This window comes from Pinus tabuliformis, chromosome 6 (assembly GCF_031772625.1).
Source record: "Pinus tabuliformis cultivar Carrire ecotype Pingquan chromosome 6, CPIR1, whole genome shotgun sequence".
Taxonomy (NCBI): domain Eukaryota; kingdom Viridiplantae; phylum Streptophyta; class Pinopsida; order Pinales; family Pinaceae; genus Pinus; species Pinus tabuliformis.
This window is the reverse complement of record NC_142292.1, coordinates 150,680,657-150,690,883: the sequence shown is the minus strand read 5'-3', so window position 1 is coordinate 150,690,883 and position 10,227 is coordinate 150,680,657. Positions and strand designations below refer to the sequence as shown.

At 40.3% G+C, this 10,227-nt stretch overlaps 1 non-coding gene across 1 annotated transcript; it reads left to right on the top strand.

Annotated features, from left to right (window-relative positions):
• Positions 1 to 8,193: 8,193 nt before the first annotated feature.
• TRNAL-AAG (transfer RNA leucine (anticodon AAG)) lies at positions 8,194 to 8,274 on the top strand. The gene has a single exon. It is a non-coding gene; the product is annotated as a tRNA-Leu (tRNA).
• The last annotated feature ends 1,953 nt before the right edge of the window (positions 8,275 to 10,227 follow it).

Genomic DNA, 10,227 nt, shown 5'->3' with positions numbered 1-10,227 from the left:
TTGAGCACGGTGGTTAGCGCCATGATCGGTGGTCGACTGAGGCAATCTGCAACATTATTGGTGCTGCCCTTTTTATACTTGATATTCAAGTGAAACTGTTGCAGGTATGTAGACCACTTCTGATGGCGATCATTCTGCAATTTCCCTTGGGTCTGTATGAATTGCAGAGGTCGGTGGTCTGTGTGGATGACCGTTTCCTTCCCCAAAATGTAATGCTTCCATTGTCGGCAGGCCTGTACAATGGAATACATCTCTTTATCATAAGTGGGGTACTTCCGGACTGTGTCTGAAAGTGTTTCACTGTGATATGCCACTGGATGTCCATGTTGAGTAAGGACTGCCCCAATAGCATAGTCAGAGGCATCTGTCTCGACCTCAAATGGTTGTTGTAAATCTGGTAACGCGAGCACTGGTGCCGTGCAGAGGCGATCCTTCAACTCCCTGAATGCCTTCTGTTGAGATTCAGACCAAAAGAATTTTGCTTTCGCCCCGCCCTTGGTGACTTGACTCAAGGGCCAAGAAATATGAGAAAATCCCAACACAAACCTGCGGTAGAAGTTGGCAAGACCTAGAAAGCTGCGGAGCTCTGTTAGAGTGGTTGGAGAGGGCCAATCCCGAATGACTTGGACCTTGGCTGGATCGACATGCACCCCCTGTTCATCAATGATGTATCCCAGATACTGGACCTCGGTCATGCCAAAAGTGCATTTCTCCAAATTGGCACATAGCTTGTGTTGCCGCAGTGTTTGGAGAACCTGTCGGATGTGGTGGAGGTGCTCTTCCCAACTCTGGCTGAAGATCAGAATGTCATCCAAGTATACTACTACAAAGGAGTTGGTGAATGGCCGCAAGATGTCATCCATTAGCCTCATAAAGGTTGCAGGAGCATTCGTCAATCCGAAAGGCATGACCAACCATTCGAAGAGGCCCTCCTTGGATTTGAAGGCAGTCTTCCACACATCTGAGGGTTCAATTGGTACCTGGTGATATCCTGACTTCAGATCGATCTTGCTGAAATATTTCGCCCCCTTTAGTTGGTCTAGGAGGTCATCAATCCGCGGGATCGGGTACCTATTACGGACAGTGATCTTGTTCAGCGCCCGATAGTCAATACAGAGTCTCCACGTCCCATCCTTCTTCTGTACCAACACTATCGGGCTCCCACAGGGCGAAGAACTCGGACGGATGTGACCTTTCTGTAGGAGCTCCTGAATCTGCCTCTTGATTTCATTGTTCTCCAGAACGGAGCGCCGATAAATTGGTCCATTGGGTAGCGGCGCACCTGGGGTCAGATCAATGGAGTGCTTGACTTGACAGTGCAGAGGAACCCCTGCCGGGGAGGTGAAGATGTCTTTGTACTCCTCCACAATCTTGTCCATTTGTAGCTGCCGTGCAGAGGGACCTCGTTTGGAGGCCGCGGCCACTGTCTTCTTCTTCCCTTGAGGGCGTATCATCAGGAAAACAAATTTCCTGGTTTTGGAAATGATCTTACTGCATTGTTTTGCAGTAATCAAAGAGATGGCGGCAGGTGGTGGTACCTCTGGTATCCTGAACAACTTATTTCCCAATGTAATAATAACAGCACGGGGCCTTGATTCATACACAGCATGTCGCTTCCACAAGTATGGTTGTCCTAGTAATACATCACAAACTTCAAGGGGAGCAATGTCACACAATACCTCATCCGTGAAGGGCTTGATGTTGTATGGAAGGCGACACTGCTGGCTCACGCGAAGATCTCGCCCTTGGTAAAGCCACCCAATGGTGTATGGTTGTGGATGTGCTGTGGTCGGTAAGCCCAACCGCTTCACGACCTCTGCCGAAATGAGGTTCTTTTGACTCCCGCTATCAACAATGAACTGTATCGGGGAGCCCTTGACCCACATCTGGGAGTGGAAGAGACGCTCCTCCTCCTCTGGATCTTCGGGTTCATTTTTCTGGATCTTTGCGGTAGCAACAGTGGCGCTGGGATCCGCATCAATGATCTGCTTCCCTTTTTCATACCCCTTATCGGGTTCTGACTCAGAGTCGGAACATGCATCTGATTCTGAAACCTTTAGCTCAGCCACCAGTGACTGTTTGGCCCGACACTCACTTGTGTTGTGAGTGGAGCTCTTATGGAACTCGCACCATTTTCCAGTGTCCTTTCTCGGCTTCGCGGCGTTGCTCTTTGCTTGCAGCTTCAGCTGGTTGTCTTGGGCTGTCCCGCCTTGGCTTTGTCCTTTGTTCTGTGGTTTAGGGGCACCTTTCCCCTGCTTTGGATTCGCAGATCCAAAGTCTCGCTTCTTTTGTTTAAACTTCTGCTCGACTTTGACGGCATACCGGTATGCTGCGTCGAGCGAGGGGATGTTTAGGAACTGTATTTCTTCCTGGATGTACTTGTGCAGGCAGCCACGGTATTTGAGTATCAAATGTTGCTCCGAATCCTTGATACCCAACTTTGTGCGAAGGGTATGGAAAAGATTGGTGAACTCCGGCACATCTTGGTCCCTTCCCTGCCGCAGCGTGGTCCACTTTATGTATTCATCCTCATAGCTTCCGACAGGGTAGTACTGCTCCTTGATGGCATCCCGGAACGAATCCCAGGTGGGTGCGGCTGAAAATAGTGAGCCAGTACTTTCATCCTTCTGCTCGCAGTAGGTTTCCCACCAGTCCTTGACGTGGGGGGCTGCTTTGAGAAGAGCAAAAACAATCTTTTCCCGACTCGAAAATTCATGAACAGAAAAATAACCCTCTAGCAGATTTAACCATTTATCTACGGCATCGGCGTCTATCTGACCCTCGAATATGGGGATTTCAAAATTAACTTGTACCTTAAAGGGTGTGGCGTTTCCAGAGGAGCTGCTGGAAGCCGATGCGCCGCTTCTGGGTAGCCGCTGAAGGATCTGCGCAAAGCTGTCCATCATCGCGTTCTGTTGTCGCTCGAGCGCTTCTTCGAGCAAGATTTTGATGGGATCTCCTGCCCCCTCGTCTTTCTTCTCGTCCGCCATGGGAGGCCGTCGGGATTTGCGAGGCTGGTCTTGCAAAGGTTCAACCAGTTCAAGCCCTAACTCCTTATATCCCGACCTTGTTGGGGACATGCAAAGAAAAACAGAGAAAAAGCAGACCGCTCTGATACCACTGATCCAGATTTAAACAGGAACGCAACAAATCACAGAGATAACCATATACACAAAGATGCAGCGGAAATAATACTTCATTTCATTAATGGAAAATACTGACATATGCTTACAAACAGAAATGGCAATAAACTAGCTAGGGCGATGGTAGCTTATCTCTGAGAAGAGATGTGATGGCTACATGCCTCTGAACTGTTCTGAACTGTATTACAATGAGGCTCGAAGGCCTATTTATTGTTGAGAAACAATGGAAAACCCTTCACATACCGAAACCTAACCCTAGAAGATGAAACGCCAAATTGTGGGCCCCGTTTGGGTAAATTGGTACATCAATTTCCCGGGGTCGTAACTTTGGCATACGATCTCTGTTTGACGCGTACGATAGCTCGTTAGAAAGATCTATCCGAGTACTACCACTTTGGGAGGCAACATAGGGCTCGGTCGCCCCAGAATTCCAAAAAAACGTCGTTTAGGGCCTCAAAACGGCTCCGGAAGTTCAGGACCCGAAAAACTGCTAAAAATAGTAAACTGTGCTACAATTAAGGAAACTGAAAATGCTGAGAAAGACCATGGTGGGGGTCCAGGTGGACCTGGCAGGTGGCCACCAATATCCACCTAGATCAACTACCCTCTCCACTACTTGACAAGCTCTAGTGTTGACCCTTAGCTCCACTGTAAAAATAGTTACCTCTCAGCACTTATCTCTCTTCTCCTCACACACTTAGACTCAACACAACTACTGCATCCCCCAACTTGCTCAATGGAAATCTTGGGTTTTGTTCCTCTTCTGGACAATGGTTGATGTTTTCTTTTTTGTCCTCCTACCGTCTTTGATGTCTTTGCAGTATCTACAACATAGTTCCTAGAAGTGCGCTTCTACATGGCTCCACATGTTGTTATTCCATCAAAGTTCAAGGCCATTGTAACTGCATTAAACTCTGAAAATGGGCTTTATTTACTTAGTTATCACAATTGCATTAATTTATAGAATGGGCATCAAAGTGTCTCCTCATACAAAGAAGTAAATCTCAGTGGTCCCTACACACTCATCAAGTACCTCTAATGAATTATGCACGTGTAGATAGCTTGGTCCTCCACTCCTCTTAAATGCACACAACGCTGAAAATGTACCTCAGGTATGTCTCTCCTTTCTGCTTTGGCTGCAACATGCCATCAGAGCCCATCAATTCACTGGTATGGTGTCCTTGAGCCATTTCCTTCATATAATTCTTTGTGGTTTATTGGTGAGAACAAAAGAGACTTGCTTCGATATGGATCATGTTCCATTAATCCATCCTATAGACTCTGGTCCTCTCTGTATTTTAATCCAGATCTCTTTAAAACCACCATTAATCTAACCACCAACCCTCCTATGCACATTTTTCTAGCTGTCCTAGGCTTCTGCTTATCCACTTATGGCCAATACCAATTATGGAATAACAGCCAAATATGGAGGACTTCTCTCCAAAGCTACCGACTCATCCATGCCTTTAATCATATGATGCTACTGTGTTGGTGCTCGTAACTCTTTTTCCAAAAACATTTCATAAGTGTTATAGACTTTCGGGCTTCCGGGCATTGGCCCACTAGTGCGTACCACTGACAATGCGCTTCTGACTCATTTCATACCTTTAAACATATGCCTACAATGCCTTTTTCTTTGTTATTAGCTTGAAGGCCTATGGTCACCAAACACACGCAAACCAAGTCTTAGGCACAACCTTTAGCCCCTGGCCTTATTCCTACAGTGTGTTTTTCTTTTGATTTTGGCCTGAAATCCCTTGGTCGACAAAACACACAAAAACCACCGCTTAGACATCTATTGGCCCCCACTTACATACATACGTCTTTTCATAGATGGAGTCTGGATGCCCGCATGCCCATAACAATTTATAAAATGAATTTCCTATTCCTTACAGGCTTTTGGGTTTTTGGGATTTTGGGTTTTTTGGCTTCCAGGTTTTTGGGCTTCCAAGCCTCTGGGCTTCTGGGCTTTGTCCCTGCTACCTCGACTCAATTTCATCCCATAACCCTTTTAAATAAAGCTCTACGGTTCCAGGGTTCCATGCTTTCCAGGGTTCTGGGCACTACTACTTATGACTTAAAGGTCCTTACTTTGAATAACCATAACTTTTGATCCAAAGGGTCATTTGCAGACTTCCACATATTGTTGGAAATATCTTTCCAAGCACTTTCTAATTATGTCACTTTTGTGAGAAACTGAGTTGATCTCTTGAGAAATAATCTCCTCCAAAGGTTTTAGACTTCCCAACCATCATAGTCATCTTTTTATGGATTCTCCACTACGTTTGCTACTATGATGATTTTCTACAAAATATTGTAGCAACCATGGGACTCCCCTTGGATAACATAAACATCAATTCCAACATCTATTTCCTCCAACCTCAATTCCAATCTGGTTGACATCAATGCCAACATACTCAGTGCCACCAACCATTTAGACAAAACCAACTGTCCAACATAATAATCATGGCCTAGTATAAAATTGATTTACCAATAAGAATAAATGGTTTAAGATGAAATACCAATTAAATCATCTAGCAACATTATAAGTGTTATCACTAAAACATTGTGCACTCAAATTCACAAACTAGGGCACTGAACACTAAAAAATGGCTTGTGAAAATGCACTAGTGATTGTTGGAAAACATAGAAAATCAAGAAAAAACTAAAGGTCCCTAAGGTTTCCATTTAAAAATTCAAACCACACAAAATCATCTAAGCAATTTTGCATGGATCACTGCAAATGTTTCTTCGATAGTCATGTAGGCCCATACAAGTGACATATTAGTAGTCCATGAGCCAAATCAAATTAAATGGGAAACCACCAAGTGAAAGGAGTCATGGAGTTCAGTCTCAAGCCACTACACCACTGAGGTGGAGGTAAGAAATCTCCAAAAGACTCCCCTTGTCTCCCACAAGCTCACTCAAAGATCAAATCTCATCAATGAGCCAAGAAGAGGCAATGCACAAGCTTAGGCCTATAAATATTACCACATTTAGGACCATTAGAGAAAGGAAGTTCAAAGCAATGTTACACTTCCAAATTGTCTCATAATTGGCATAGCTTTTTGTTCATAGAGTTTACCATTAGAGAGCTATCAAGGAACTGCTTGAGGAGAGATCATTCTTGCAAAGAGAGGGAGAAAATGGACCTTCCTTTAGGAGAGTCAACCTTCCTTTAGGAGAGCCATAGGGTCCATTGCCCTATCAACTCCCTTTAGTGTCTCTGGGATAATGTTGTAACTCTTTTCATCAAGCAATAAAGAGATTTCTTGCTTTCCTACCTCCATATTTTGTTTTCTTTGTTCTAACATTAAAACTCATGATCTTGTATAGATATAGTTTCTTTGTTAATTGGTTTGCGTGTTTTTATTTTTAACCATTTGCTTGTTGGTTCTATGCAAAGAACAACAGTTTTGTAATAGAGTGAATTTTGGGACATCCTTGCTCCAAAAGCCACACAACACTAAGTATTCAAATTTTCCATGTTTCAATTTATTGCCTATAATAATGAAAACAAAAAACATCATTTTATGATGAGATCACTTGTTTGTTCTTACCTTTCCAATGTTCACCATTCTCATTGATTATTATTTAAGACCAATCATAATTGCTAAAAAATGATAATGTGGTAAAATTTTCAATGACAAAACAAACCTTTAATAAGAAGTTTGTTTTGTAATACCAAGAATATTATTTTGGAGGGAGACTACATTAGTATTTGTGAGTTATACTCCACGTTTTAATGACAGAGTGGGGATCATGATAAGAAATTTTTTAGAGTTTTTAAGAATCAAATGGTTTATTTGTCATAATATATTAATAAAAATAATCCTCCTCTTAAATTACCACACTTTAAGTAGAATTCATTAATTATCCAAAATTATCATTATTATTATTATTTTATTTTAATTTTGAAAGGACCAATTTCGTTTAGTAACTTGAAACCATCATCTCTATTCAAATTGTTCTCATTTAATTCAATTTCAATTACTTCCTATATCTTTATATCTTTCTTTTTCTATAGTGATCCATTTTGTGATTTGCATCCTTCACACATATATATATATGATGACCGTTATCATGGGAAATTGCTCTCATTTAGTTCAATTTCAATTACTTCCTATATCTTTATTTTTAAATAATTATTTACATCTTCACACATATATGAGGACCAATATCACGGGATTATTTAAGACAACAATAACACTTAAACCAATATTTGTGAGAGTTCAAGTAAGTAGAAATGATAAAAATCATTCCCGTAACGACCCAAAATAAATTTAATTGATTACCAATAATAATAATATTATTTTTGGAAAGTCGACATTTTTTTTATATAACAGTTAAAAATATTTAAGAAATAAGAATTTATGTCATAAATTTAAAAGAATTTTATTTTAATTAAAAAGGATTGGAGATAAACATTTTCGTCTACAGGTTTTTTCTTTTCGATGAATGAGCTCTTTCTACCGATATTAGGTATAGAATTTGATCTTGCCTTTGCTACGTCACTGTTACTAATTTAATGAAGTTTTAATTCCAAATATTTCTCCATACATTGTCATTAATGAACTGGTGTCAATTTTCTACGAGGACGGATGTGATTTTCCCAAAATTATTTTGGGAATGGTTGGGAAAGCTTTATTTTCAACCTTATTGTATAGTAAATTTGGCCTGACATGGGGTTGATATAACACGTTGAAAAAAAAATAATGGCTTGTTATATCGTGTTATATAGGTCCGATGTGAAACCGCATTTACTATACAATAGGGTTGGAAATAAGATTTTCCGAATAATTACGCTGTTCCTCATCTGATTTTGTTGGAAGTACTAATTAGTGTCTATCGTGCAGATTCATATCTATATTCATTCATTGAGTTCAGTAAAAACTTAAGCTTAATCACTAAGTGATGTGCGCCGCTAAAGCCCGCCTTTGAAATGAAAAGTCCGCAATAGGCGCAGGAAAATGAAGAGGGGTTTAGAAAACAGTGGCAGATTCAATTATTAAGTCATTGATTATTTACCACATTTTCCAGAGTTCCATCTGTTGAGATGGCCGAGTTGGTCTAAGGCGCCAGATTAAGGTTCTGGTCCGAAAGGGCGTGGGTTCAAATCCCACTCTCAACATTTAAGGTTAAAATTATGTTTTGACGTGACTAATGTTTTCTATAATGTCTTATATTTTTCGACGTTTCATCTTCTGCTAAACACGTGACTAATATTTTTTGACATTGCATCTTCTGGGAGATTCCGAGAATCGAACTCAGTACCTCTCGACATTGCATCTTCTGGGAGATTCCGAGAATCGAACTCAGTACCTCTCGACATTGCATCTTCTGTTAATATCTTTGAAAAAGAAAAAGGGGGCATTCGGAGAATCGCCTTGTAGACATTTCATCTTCTACTAATATCTTTGAAAAAGAAAATGGGGAAAACCTCCGGACCTCTCTTTCTATATTTCAACATTTCATGTCTGCTAATTTCTTAAATTGGGATATTCCGAGAATTGAACTCGGCACCTCTCGTACCCAAAGCGAGAATCATACCGCTAGACCAAATGCCCATCCATATGAAGGCCGCGTTTCTGGTCCTTACTCTGCCAGCGTTTACAAATTCAGCATTCTAAGGCAAACTGACTGGGAAAATTGAAATTTGCGTGCTCCTTTTCAATAGTGAGAATAGTTCAAAGAGAAACAAACTTCATCTCGAAAGTGGATTTAAAGTCCCGCCTCTACATCTGGGGATAAAGCATTTGAAAATGCTTGTCCCGCTGGGCCGTCCTAGCAGCGTCATTAAAAGCATCACTCCTCGATCAAATCCAGTAACAATTATCATCTCCGTTTGGTAAATTTTCATTAATATTTATAATAATTTATCTAAATATCACTTTGCAGAGAGTGAGAATAAGGTTGGAAGGTTTTTTTAAATTTGACCATTGTTAAACTTTCTAAACTATCCGTTTTGTAAATTTTTAAAATTTTAATATTAACATTTTTTTGCTATCTATTTTTAAAATTTTTAACCTATATTTGAAAAACAATCACCAGTAAATAACAATTTTCTTATCCAATTCCATCCCTGAAACCCAGCTTCCACTCGGAGTTATAATTCCATCCCTGAAACTCAGCTTCCACTCGGAGTTAGGGTTTCAACCCTATAGGTGCCCACTTTCTCGAATCGATACCATGGAAGCTCCCAGAGATTCGAGCTTCAATTGCGGAGCTGTGGCATTCCGCACCCTTGTGGGTGTGAGGCAGAGAGTTCCCGAGCTTTCCCTGAAAGAATATTGCCATCTAATTTCATGAATAGGTTAATAAAATTCTTTTATGTTCTTCCTGTGGTGTTTTTCATTTATGCTTTAAAGAAAATAAATTAGGTAATATTTTAATGTTAGTTGTTTTTTGAGAATTTTCGGAAAATTTTGGGGTGGGTTTTTCTGGTTTAACTTCTCTAAAAAATTTTAAAAATTTATTGAAATCACAAGTTTGATGGGTAACCCCTTCACAATCCAAGTGTCCTGGAGTTTTTCAAGGTGCTGAATCTATATACATAGTCAAAAAACCAATTTAAATAACACAAATCTAATAAAAAATAATCTCAATATAGCCCCAGTAAAAGTTTGCCTTCCTTTCTATAGAACATTTTCCAAAATAAACCAAACTTCTTAGAACATTGGGAAATCCTTAGGTTACCCCATTAGCCAAATTTAAATAAATGGTGTCAAATTTAAAAAATGGACTCCAAATATTCCTTACAAGTCAACGTATTCCTTTATGAGTATCACTATTGTGGTATGGTAGTAGAGGTGAACTCCAACATATTCCCTTATGAGTATGTATTACTATTGTGGTAGGTATGGTAGTAGAGGTCAACTCCACACATTTAGTCTGTGAACAAACAATATAAACAGTGACCAGGAAGAGGCACAAGCATTCTTCATTGGAGCACCCTTAAGTCAAATTTTCTATAAGAATTATATGAAAAGAAAAGAAACGAAGAAACCAGGTGTTAAGTACTTTAGATTTGAAAATTCTATTACACACAAGATATCTAAGAATAAGATAGAAAATCATTCATACT